Genomic DNA, 13,380 nt, shown 5'->3' on the forward strand with positions numbered 1-13,380 from the left:
ACATGGCCACGTGGCATATGGCACAGAATTATGGGTAATCTCAAAAAAGAATGGTGGCATTTTGTACTGTACTGATAACTGTGTGACACAAGATCATCTGCAGCCTGTCTGGTGCTCCTTATGTGAAAGAAATCAGTTAGTTTTAAATGAGAGATTAATTATGAAACATTACCAAGATTAATCAACCAATAATGATGAAATGAGAAATATTATCGTGCAAAGAAAAAAATATGTGTGCAAGATGGCACTAGAGAAATATGCAGCTAAATATATTTAATGTCTCCAACATCTGCTCTGCACATGGCCTTTCCTGCAATGTGTAATGTCACACATTCATCATGCTCACCGGCATATCAGAGACTGGTACACACCTTTCCATGATTCGTAGCTTTTCATGTTTTAAGAAGAGAAAGAAGTTAAATCTTAAACATCTAAAACATTTGTATTTCCTTTGTTAAAGAAAAGTGCTTTGGTTTAAGTCAGGGGTGTCAAACTCCAGTCCTGAAGGCCGGGAGCTCTGCACAGTTTTTGGTTCACCCTCATTTAACACACCTGATTCAACTCCTTGTGCTAATTACAACACAGCTCTTGAGCTGAATCATTTGCGGTAGAACAGGAAAGAACTAAGCTACACAGGGCTCTGGCCCCCCAGGACTGGAGTTTGACACCCCTGGTTTAAGTACACCAGAGATATTGTGTTTTACATGATCTGGGACTAGCAGGGATGACACTCACCCTATATCCGGGATTTCTACAGCTGCTTGTTGGGGGAAGATCGAACCGGACGATTCAAAAGACCCAGCCCCAAATTAGATGCCCGTGTCACAGGGTAAAATGGCCTGACTCAGCACTTTCCTAATTTAAAAAGAGTCGAGTAAACAGAAATGAGCATGACAAGTGAAGTGGCCACAGGTGACACGCTCCTGCTCACTTGAAGCAGAGAGATGCCTCCTCAGCTGCTGGTGACCATGGCTACCATCAGACGCAGTGCTCCACTGTAGCCTAACAAGGGCCTGTGACGAGGAATCCACTTCTGCAGTTTTAATTTCAATCCACCAGAGAGATCTTGCTTTAGGCAGACTGCGATTGGTCTTAAGACAAACAGCCAAAGCACAATCACTCACAAAGCTATCTATACAAAGCTGTTAATTAGATGTCACACTGGCTTCTACGAAACACTTCCAGCTTATTATGCCTGTTTTTGTTACTTAGCTTTTTTCAGTAAATGTTTTGGCATAGAAGATGAACAACGCTGGCTTCCTTGGGGCGGTGGTGTGGAGGTACAGCCCAGAGAGCCCGGAGCGGAGCTTGGAAAACTGTGAAATTAGGTTGGCACCAGAATAAGCAGTGACCAGCCTTTCGAGGGTCCAGTTTCAACAATAAAGTTGACAAAAACATGGGGTTACGTGAGAGAGAGAGAGAGAGAGACATGGGTGGCTTTGGCGTCTGATTAATCTCTGATCTCGTATTTCTTAACGAGCAGGTCCAGCGGTGAACAAGCCCGTAAACTTCAACCCCCCTACCTCCCCCCCGTGAGTGCAGGAAAGCATGATTCATGTCCTCATAACTCAACCTGTGTTCCTCTTGGTGTTTTTATACCATCCGAATACGGACACAACGCACGTGCATGATTGCGTGTGTGTTTTCTGTGTGTCTGTGTATGTGTGTGTGTGGGGGGGGGTGTGTCTCTCTGAACACCCAATCTATGACCCATGCAAGCTGAGGGTATCACCACCACAGTTCTGTCACAATAGAGTCTGGAACAGAGCGTCCCATACTGCAATAAGCAATCAACCCACCCAGCAGCAATCCACAAGGGTGCAAGGGGGGGGCAGGCTAGCTTAATGACCCTATTACTCACAAGGCCCCCTGTGCCACCAGCTCTTTAGGTTCACCCTTCATTTTAGTTGGACCCCCCTGCCAGATGTCGACCGTTGCTGGAGTAGAACAGCAGGAAAGTTGTGTTCAAACCACCTTTGTGCCACCATTTGTTTGTTTGTTTAGTCTTTCCAGACAACTGTGGTAAATGCTGTTAATTAACTTCAGGGAGCTGAGTGGTTCAGGTAGCCAACCTTGCTGAAGGGTAAAAGTGTAGGTACAGGCTCCTCTTTCCGACCTCCAACTCCAGCAGTCGTGACTAGTGGGTCTTTTAAGAGAAGGTAAACTATCAGTGTAATACTGTGTTAAGTTAATCCCATCTACCACTGATGACACACTAGGAACATTAACAAAGGTCAACAATTGATCATTAAGACACAAATGTTCTCTAGTTACATTCAACTGTGAAACCAGCTGGTTACTCAACAGCTGATAATTATGCAGTAATTATGACATGACAAAGTCATTATGGCTATTCCATCTTCAGTAATCATATCTCGTTGCAAAATGTTCTTTAATAATATGTTAATAATAATTTGAATATTCTTTAATAATACGTCGAGCTGTCTGAGATATGGCATGGTGCAGGGTTTCCGTAGTTTCCACATTGTTATGGTGAACAATTACCATCTCTGTGCCATAAGTAGCTTCTTTTAATGAAGTCCAGCTGGCTCCTATTGACTAACTGGCTAAGGTGCGTAGGGCTAGCTGGGTTGATGCTAGCCGCTTCTTACCGTTGGCTTGGTGCTTTGCTTTGTAAATGTTTATTTGGTTTTCAACACTTTGCTATGCTTTCATATCAAAGGTACCTCATTCCCATTTTGCTGGCTCTCTTAAAAAATTATTTTTTTCTCTGAACCTCACTGTACTCCATCACCCACTCTACCCAAGTGGCAGACTCCTGCCCCACAAACTCCCACAGTAATAATCGGCCACATCTCTATGATTTATATTTGTTATCCTGGGCTAATGTTTCACCTTAACATCCAGGGAATATCTGGGGAGCAGGCGTGTCACCAATTCTCCACCATATACAGTAGACCTGCCCAGCGGAGAACTGAGTAGCACCAAGATATGTTGTTTTTTTTCCTTTTTTGCTTAATTTGCCTTCAAATAATGCCCATTTTTCACTCTACTTCAGGCAGCTAATTTTCATTGAATTGTTAGTCACCAATGAGCTGTAATATTCCCTCATTTACAGGTTGAGCATTAATTAGCTGCCACGCACACAGTACAGCAGGTAGCAACACACTAAAATTAGCATGCTTTGCATATGGTAGCAGGCAACAACAAAAACATGCCATATCTAGGAATGGAGTATGACCAAATAAAGGAGCTGAATGGTGGAGAAGCTGACAGGCGGCCTTGAGGCAGAGTAAGACCTTCCAGCTTTGTGGTGATGCTGGCCGGTGAGCAGAGACAAACGTGGCTGTGTTGGGAAGAAAAGCACTGGAGTGCAGACACACAGATACAGACACGCGCACACACACACACACATACACATACACACACTGTGTCAGGAAGGGAACCAAAGGAGAAGCTAAAGGCATTATTTGTGGATTCATAAATTCAGTAGCGCTTCCTATTTAATAATGAGTATATCTTTAAACATTAAGACAGCCAACGTGTGAGCTGTCTGCGACTTTCAGGAATCCAGCAGCAGCCGATAACAGAGGATATATCTCTTAGAAGGCGGCATCGCTGAGTCGATGCAGCCGAGCTGCGCTCCTTGACATATTTACTTACTTAGTACATGTGAAGGAGAACGACTTCATATGAGGAGAGCAGGTCCGCATGTGTCCTCGCAAACATGTTGCTGATGGGGGGCTGTGACCGTCCCATTTCTGCTGATGGGTCAGAACCTGCCAGAACCGCTGACCAATCGTAGGGTTCGCCACATGCCCCCAAATACCAGAGCTCATTAAAAATGCTTTGTTTATTCACAGGTTTTATTAAAACCTTAATTAATTCACCCGAGATAATTAAATGACTAAAGATGACCCATTTCAAAAAGCACATATGAAGAACATAAATCATTACATAACAGAACCTTTTTATTAAGAGGTTACTTTTGAATATCAATTACAAACCTGCTTTGTAAATCTTGTGAAATATACTTTAACTTTAACAACATTAACCTACATTCACAATGTTATCCAAACCCTCTGTGAAATGCAGAATTTGTGTTCGATCACCTATGTCATTTTTCAAGCTTATAAAATGTGCAATGACCTATGATAATTGTCAGTCATATTCACCCCTGCATTTTATGTTGTGTTATGCTTACATAATCTGTCTCTTCATGACTTATTTAATAATTTAACAACCTTTATATATCAAGTCGTCAAGTGGCTTTTATTTTATATATATATATATATATAGATATAGATATATATATATATACAGTATATATATATATATATATATATATACCTGTAATCTGTGTGTGTGTGTATGTGTGTGTGTGTGTTTACGATTAAATACAGTTTACTCCTTTTATATATTGTTTACATCTTTATTTGTTAATTTCTTCAGATCAGCTTTGGAGGTCACTAATGTCACACTTGACAATAAAACCTTTGAATCTTAAAGATGGACATGCCCTCAGTGCTGCTTCTCCTCGTTCACAGAGCATTATCGTCATTCCTGTGGTGGCGCTGGGTCACTATGTGCATATACACGGCCAACGCTGCGGCCGTCCTCCTCTACACGGCTTCTTCACTGCAATCAAGGGCCTGGCTGCTCTTAGCTATTAACTGCGCCTTTTGTTGCCCACAGAGGCGGCTGGGTGACGGAACTAATCCCCACTTCCCTTTGTCCGGCTGTACGGGGGCGAAACGGACGCTTTAATCTGAGCATCCCGTACACCTGCAAACAAACGGCGAGCCCTCCAAAGCATCCACAAGAGGACGCATGGAAAAACACCATGGGCTTAACTGGAGAATTAGTCAGGGATTAGTTTCCTCAGGAATTTGTCCATCAAGCAGGTGCCTTTAACAGGATTAAAGTGAATATAAAATTAAAGAAGACCATTGTGCAAGGCAATCATATACTGTAAATGTAACATTTCAATCACGCTCGGTCAAGACTTTATTCACATATTATTAGGTCCTTCATGGATATGTGTGTGTGTGTGTGTGTGTGTGTGTGTGTGTGTGTGTGTGTATATATATATATATATATATATATATATATATATATATTTTACTTTCTGTTTATTATGCGGGGAAAAAAATTATTAGCCGACTCACAACTCACTTAGCAAGTATAAGAGAACAATCTTGTGTATTCATTTACCTTAGACAAAGAACTGGATAGACAATATCTGAAAATGCCCTTTAAACATTTCCCATACTATACAGAAGAGCTGGAGAACACAGGTCCTAGTGCATGCAGTCATGCTTCCTTTGATACTCAGTGTTTACAGCTGAATAATGGAGAGTCTGGTACATTGCAATGGTTTTTCTGCATTTCGTTCCCATTTTCCCTTGAAAAACAGATGTAAAACGTCTACCTCTACAAAAAAGATTATCTGCCTCTACAAATCATCTTTCTGGCTGGCTATCTGAGTATGTTTTCCATTTCTTTCATAAATCCACATTTAAATAGCACATTCAAGCAACACTCAGGCATTTGCTTTATTTACTGTTTTAGTCTGAGTACTACTTAAGGACCCTCCTAGGGCATTAACCCCTTAGGTCTGACCCTAGGTGCCTGATTAAAATTTGTGCCTGCTTCTCCTTCATTGTTCTACTGCATCCATTACATTTTCTCCACATCTCAAGTCTTTCGGTGAGAGAGAACTGGCTTTTTCACTGACTACTTCTAGTGAACATCCATTTTTTTGTTATATTTTTGGAAAGTTTTAGAAACCTTATATGTTCTGCCGATTCCCCCATTTCACCTGGTAGCAAACCATTTTATTTTTTTTACATTCATGACAGATATACATAGATATAATAGGTATAAAGATACCTTTGAATTAAACTATAAACAAAAAAAAATTGTCAATGTTCATCTTTCTCACAGAATATTAGCGTGCTCCAAAACACCACTGGCTAATTAATCCTCAGAGCCTGTAGGGATAACTACCCCTCTTTGATGGGTTCCCAACTTTAAAATACTGACACACTAACCAGCTGTGGTCCTCATCTACCATTTCAAAAAGTAAAACTGACACTCCCTTTTCAAGACCAAACAGCATGAATGCCCCAGAGGATCATGGGAATGTGGGGCGTCACCCACTAATTAAATTTTGTCTCAATTGAAAGTTTGTTACTATACTGTACAGTGCAACTTAAAATACCAAAAATTACATAAACTATCAAAAAGGGTAGTTGAGAGTAAGATTATTAAAGAAATGTATTTTTGTTTAGCTAATAATATAATAGAACATGACACTAAAATTTGATTGTCAAGAAATATGCTATAGTGCTATAGCCACATACATCTGGAAATAGTTTTCTGAAGACTATCTCTCTAGTTTTGAAAAATTTTCAAGAGATCTTTTTTATAAAGTGTGAACTATCAGGTGGTTCCCAGACACTCTGAAGAAAGGATGAATCACTAATACCTTCATTCTCACTCTTTTCAAAGCTCTCTTAACAGAAGAAGATCTGTATATCATACACAAACAGAAGCCAGCTACGGTTACTGGGCACTGAAGTATATAACAATCAGAAATGATTGAATACTGCTGAAAAATGCACGCACGTCACAGAGGAGAGAGCAGTCACGTTCTGAGGAATCAATAACGCTTTTAAAGTGCATTTAACAATAATCTATCCAACCATAACTAAAAATAAAACACTCAACAGGCTACTATATCGTGGGCCAATCGCTGCACTTTAATTGGCATGACGCACAAATGCAAGTCAGTTCTGGCCATGCTGCTCCCTGAGGTTCTCTGGACCCATTCGGTGGAAATGGAATTGGGCACATCTGGCCCACTGGACTGCCACTTTGGAAACCACGTGTGGCTCAGCAACTAGACTCTATTGTTATCACTGACATCTGAGAAGTTAAATCTCTGATATGGTCCAGGAAGACACCACCAGCACATAAGTAGGGGAGGATAGGAACAGACCACTTCATTTTACATTTCATCTATGCCTTTGTGTAATACTGCAGAACAGAACAGCTATTATACATGAATATCCGTGATTGTCCAATTCAATTCTCCAGGTAATCAATTTTATTATCATAACTTAAACTTTATCATAACATAAAGTTTTTTGTTGTTTTTTTTAGCTTAATATATGATGTTGATTATAGCTAATGAGTGATTTGATTATCTGAAGAGAAAATCAACACAAATCAAGAAAAAAATAATTTTCTGATGGAAGCAGGAAAAAGTATTTTAAAGATCAAGAAAAAATGTCAAAATGTATGCATGGGGTCATAACTAAGCTTTACTCAGCTATATAATCCAAAAGACTGAGGCAGCACACCCTGGGATCCCTTATGACCTCTTCCCACACAGACATGGAAAGACCCCCCGCCTTAAATAGCTAGTGAGTAGAGTCAGGCAATCACATATAGCTAGCTGGTTAGCAGAACATGCTGTTTCAATTTCTCCTAAATAAGGAATACATTTATTTAGCATTTAGTGTGCAGTGACTGTTTGTCCTAAACCCTGGGTCCCAAACGAATGTATGGTTTGAGTGGTGGTAAACACCGCCGCTGGGTATAGCAATACAGCAGACCAAAATGGCTGAGAAGCACAGTTTGGGGAGATCTTCATTGACCATACCAACCAATAGGAACGTCACAGGCTGTCCTCAGCCAGGGTTCCCTGCTGTCGCTGTGCATCACAAACATCACATTCAGCCATTCTCCTTTCTCTCTGGCTCCTTTGGTGTGAATGCACTCTAATTAGTCTTAATTTAATTATCCTTATAAGTTGGCTTTGGCGCAGACTGTGTGTTTTAAGGTGTCTGCATCAGTGTTGACTGAATTTGGCACACAATGTATAGCGGTTGGTTTATGCCTGGGCTGATCTAATGAGTGACTGATACCCAGTTATTTTGGAGGCTAGAAAAAAAAATCTCAAACTTACTAGCAGACATGCATGTTTAAGGTAGGTGCATGAGTCTCTGTTCCTCTGGGGTAAGTTGTTTGTTTGTATGAATTAACGGAAATGGAAAGTAAATTAAACAAGTTAATCAAGAAGTGTTGAGAGGTGTGTGGGGGGGGGTGGCTGGGTAAGATTTGTCAGATTCCTCGGTTGTTTCGATTATTTATCTTTTGGATGTTGCTCTTGCTTTCCGAACGGAAACTAATTAGTCTCAGTTTGCTAATATCTGTCGCAGACGTCACCGCTTCGTGATAACGGATCAGTTATGCATTCCCGAAACAGACGCAAACCGGAGGCTCCTCCTCTCCAGCCCTCTTCCTAACTCTTCTCTTCCATCTCTTCATTGCAGTGTGTATTTAAATAGCCTCCCAGCTCCTTTGACAGGTAAATATGCAGTGACCAGGTCATGTGTGTCCAGTGTAGGGCCTCCAAAATGACCTCCCCTATACCCACCTGCCAGAAAGGTGCTAAGAACCCCAGAAGGGGGAGTAAAACATCCAGATGTTTGTGAAAATACATCAGATTATTTTCATTAATAATACTATTAGATACTTTATTAATCCCCATGGGGAAATTGTCTTTACGCCTCCCTTAACATGCCCTTTGTAGAGTAAGTCGTCCATGAAGGGCAGCCACCTGTAGCAGCAGCCAGGGGTTAAGGGCCTTGCTCAAGGACCTACAGATGTGCTGAGGCTGGGTTTGAACTGGTGACCTTCTGATTACAGGCACACAGGATTAGCCCACTGAGCCACACGCTGCCCCCTGATAGTTCATAAGCTTATACGCCTCTCCGTGAAAACAGACGTACATTAAATAATCTGTTAATGAATTTACAAGTCCGTTCCTGAGCGATGGCCTCCTCCTGCTCCTGCAGAAGGGTCTGCTTTTTCTTCATGTGTCATGAGCAGCAACAAACATGCTGAGGATCTTCTACAAGCTGCTTCACAGGCAGGAGAGCTGTGAGCCAGCTGGGGGGGGGGGGGACATAGCTGTCCCCCGCTGATAATGCTCAGGCCTGCCCCCATCCCCACCCCCGTCCCGCCCCTGAGGTGATCTCACTCCATGCTGTCCCAGATCGTTTGATCCTGGGTGTCAGCTCTGCGGGCTGGTGACGGCACCCCAGCCTCGCACGGGGATGTAGTGTCACCCAGCGTTTACAGTCAGGCCTGAGAGATGATGTCAAGTGTGAGTAACAGAGGGCGGCGTGTTACTGGGGGTAACGTGTGGAAAGTCAGCCCTCAATCATGGGGGAAACAGCTCATTATTCACGGGGGGAGCAGCTTAATAAACCCTGAACAAATTAAAAAATGTTATTTTTATATATTATAAATGTTATATATCTAAACACTGTGACCCTATTTTACATATTTTACTTGCAGTGAGACATTAATGTCTTTTTAACACTGAAAGTACAATGTGAAGGGGAGGTGGGGGAGCATGGTCTACACTGAGGTGTGGGGCTTCTGTAAAAAAAACGAAAGAAAATGGTTGACACTGCAGAGCACAAGGTCTAAGCTGCTTACATTTATTAAAAAAAGGAGGTGAGGGGAGGGGGCTTGTCAGAGCAGCCCAGGCAGAGTCCCAGAAACCAGCAGATTTTGTCATGGTCATGCATATTTTGAGAGTTACCCCAAAGTTACATAGAATTTAAAAAGGCATAAATGAAGTGTGATTGGGTTTCTGCTATAGGGTGTCTGTCATAATCACTACAGACACAGGCAAAGCCGAGGTACTCATTCAGCCATGCCTTCCAGCAACATGGCCCCTCATGGCATTGGATACCCAAAATAATGACCTTGCACACTACTAATGTCAGTCCCTCCCTCATAACCAGAAGGTCGTTGGGTCAAATCCCAGGAGGGCCATGCTACGGGAGCCTTAAGTCATAATTCCTGCCAGTAAACTTCTCTGCTGTAAAAAACTGCAGGTCATTAAAGCAGCAGCCAAGCATCTGAACATAGACCAGCACTCGGCTCAATTTCCCACGCCTTGACACCGCATACGCGGGTGGAAGCAGCAAACAGTTGAGTCTAACGGCTGACAGCATTTCCCCTCGCCCTTTAATGCTCATGGGTTTACTCGTCACAGTAACACCCACGGAGGAGCAGCAGCTCCTGTAGGGAGCGGGACGGTCATCCCGTGGGAGCTAGCAGACGCCTCGGGAGGGTGTTGTGTTTTAACTCAGCCTGTCAATGGGTGTAAATTATGTTTGAAGCTCTGCTTATCCCAGCAGCAGCAGGAAAGTCTCTGCGGTCCTCCATATGGACAATACTGGAAAGAGACTGGGACGCATTTGTATGATTCTATTGGAATAGCACCTCCCATTGTGTTCTCGGTACCGGTCCAAGCCCATGTGGCACTCTAGGCACCCTTAACCGTCATGGGGGTCCAGCTACCCTAGCAGTAAGTTCCTCGCAGTAGATTTTGCCGACCATAGACTTCAAATTTCATAATTTTACTACTTGCCTGTGTACCTGGTCGGAAGCAAACAAATTTCGGGGCGGGGGGGGGGGGGGGGGGTCCAAACCTGGAATTTTACTATGTGGCTATGTGCCTGGTTCCTCACTGTCCTTGGCACGCGGACCTGCCAGAATCATTATTTCCTGTTTGGTCAGCACTTTCCTAATGTACAAACACATTATAAGACAGCCCCGCCTTGTGGGATTCAGGGATCTGGCGCTGCTGTGCCCAAAACTCTATGGCTGACTTGCCACGTGTTTGCCATGAGCAGCGACAGCAGAATATACACGACAACCATATTACCGGGTGAATTACGATTCTGTCTCTTACGTCTTATTTCTAATCAATCACTTGATGCTTTTTATTAGATGGATGTAGTTTTGGCAGTGTGGTTTAAACAAATCTCTTGCCTTTTTATACAGAGAGATCATAACGGAGCTCTATAAACGCGGCTCTTAATCACATTTCACTCAAACGACTCTCTAACGCCCAAAACTTGTAAATGTCGAACATGAAACAGGCAAAAAATGTCACAGATTAAAAATGTCATGAGTTAAATTGGCCCTCGATATGTGCCTTTGATCAATATCTCCACGTCTTTGTCTTGTTAAGCAAATGCCAGTTTCAGCTGTCCATTAACATTTAAAAGACAGACTCGATGTTAATTACATTCTACAAGGCTGCAAACGGAGCCTTACTGTATGTTCTCTGATATCACTTTTAAATTATAGGCAATCATAAGGAAAAAAAACACAACAAAGTCAGTGGTTTTTCGAGAAGCAGAAGTTTACTGAGGAATAGCTTCAGGCTCGTGGGTATTCTAAACTCTGTGAAATTATAAACCTTTTATGGCCCATACTAACTATAAAAATGTATTGTAAATACGTTTTTTTACGGTCTGTTATGGTGATTGCTATAACTAACATAGCAAGCAATAAAGTAATTAAGTGTGATCCCTCCACCACATTGTCACTAAATGTCCCACGGCTTTACGCAGTGACTTTCCAGCGTGTCATTTCCGAGTTTCTGCCCGGCACTCCACTAAGTCCACCGCAGGTACGACATGTTCAGTCCACAAGGGCGGATGCGCGATAAGATGGCTGTGTTTTCTCTGAAGGTCACTGCGTTACGTGGATGACGTCGGCGAGTCGACGCAGTCCGCCTCCCAATGCCGTTAAATAGCAAGCAGCTAAACCAAATCCTAAACCATCAGCATGGTCTTTGCTGCCTGTTTCAGCATCTAAATGCAAAACACTTGCTCCGAACATTTTTCCTGCTACCAAAGAGTGCTCCTGTTATCCATCCCCTGCTCTTTCACTGGAAGATGTTTACATGTACATTTCTAAACTGAGATGATGTACAATCATACCCAGAGCACAGTTCTACTTGAAAGTTGCACTATGTGCAGCGTATTTATTCATTCATGCATCACTGTCTTGTGTGTCTAACTTGTCATGTTCTGTGTGAAGCTGTTTTTTAAGTCTCGGATAAGTGCTATTTTGTTTCACTGTATGCCTGCATATTTTGAAATGATAATAAAGTTTGACTTGACTTCATTTGACTTGGTGAACGGCATGAAACTAAAGCAGAAATCCTTGATTACACACCAAGAGTCGCTGCCTGGGTTGCACTCTCTCTCCCTCTCAGATAAACACCAGTGTGGGCAGCTCTGCGCCGCATGGATCCCTCACCTACACACCCGTCAAGAGCAAAATGATTACAGGGAAGAGCCAAACCGGATGAAACCTGATAGACTATAACGCTGAATATTCAACACTGCAGAGTGTTTAACTGAACAATTCGACATGTGGGCAGATTAACAAGAGCAAATCAATAAGCCTACATACTGACACCTCATTTAAGAAAAATAGTTAAAAATGCAAAATGGGAGGGATAAACTTTATTATTTCTTAATTTTTGTCATAATTAATTCAGAACCACAGCTGGCAAGACGGTAAAAAAAAATGAAATAAAACACAATTTGACCTTGCCGTCAACACTCACCTTTTAAATCTAATATTAAATAAATATAAAGTGTAAAAAGACTGCTGAGAATCAGCACCAAGGGTGAAACGAAAGCCCAGCATTTCACCTAAAGCAAACAACAGAGATCAAGTGCTTTTCTGCAGTAAAATAGGCATCAACCAGACACCGGGATTAACAGCGATTAGTACCGGTCCAAAATACCAAAGTGTAAAGTATTACTTATTCTGAAACGTAGTCCAGCTGAATTCAATCACAGCCTATTCGCCTATTCCACACACGCAGACGGGACCATGGGAATGCACCAAAGGCACAAGGCAAAGCTGCATGTACCCACATACAAACACACACTGCCGTTTCAGCATGATACGAAATGCGTATTCCCTACGGGGTTCGTGTGGCCACGGAGTGAACAAAGTAATCTGGTTACAGCGGAGTGCGGGTGATTACAAACCGGGGATTGTCCATTTCTGGGTAATTACCAGGCTTTTTCAGCAGCTCCATGCCTGCAGACTATAAACACTGGTTCTCAGTGCAGCAGGATGCCAGCACTTCAGAGGTGCGGCCCATGGACTGGGGCAATTTGGCGATATATTAAAATGCTTCAAAGTTGCCCTGTGTTGGTTTTCTGGGGCAGCTGCTCCAACATACTAATATTTATTTATAATAATAACATTTATTTAGCAGATGGTTTTATCCAAAGCACTGCATATCTTTCAGAAAGCAGGATCAGACAGTCCCTGGAGTAACTGGGGGTTAAGGACCTTGTTCTAGGCCCCAATGGTAAAATCACTTAGTCGACACTGGGAATTGAACCAGCAACCTTCTGATCAGAGGAACAGCGTCCTAACCATATGTGGGACAGTGAAAAAGTTGTTCACCAGGACAGGACCCGGTCTTATTGTCGTTGTTGGCTGGGATTTGGGGCTGAGTGATGAATTCAAAACAAAGCCTGCCATCCGGACCCACCCGTCATACCGAAG

General features: G+C 42.5%; 1 protein-coding gene across 6 annotated transcripts in view; it reads right to left on the reverse strand.

Annotated features, from left to right (window-relative positions):
• The window catches only part of LOC111856674 (low-density lipoprotein receptor-related protein 1B-like), a 276,774-nt gene that overhangs the window by 184,106 nt on the left and 79,288 nt on the right, over positions 1–13,380 (reverse strand). The window lies entirely within an intron of this gene.

Source organism: Paramormyrops kingsleyae, chromosome 1, assembly GCF_048594095.1.
Source record: "Paramormyrops kingsleyae isolate MSU_618 chromosome 1, PKINGS_0.4, whole genome shotgun sequence".
Lineage (NCBI taxonomy): Eukaryota > Metazoa > Chordata > Actinopteri > Osteoglossiformes > Mormyridae > Paramormyrops > Paramormyrops kingsleyae.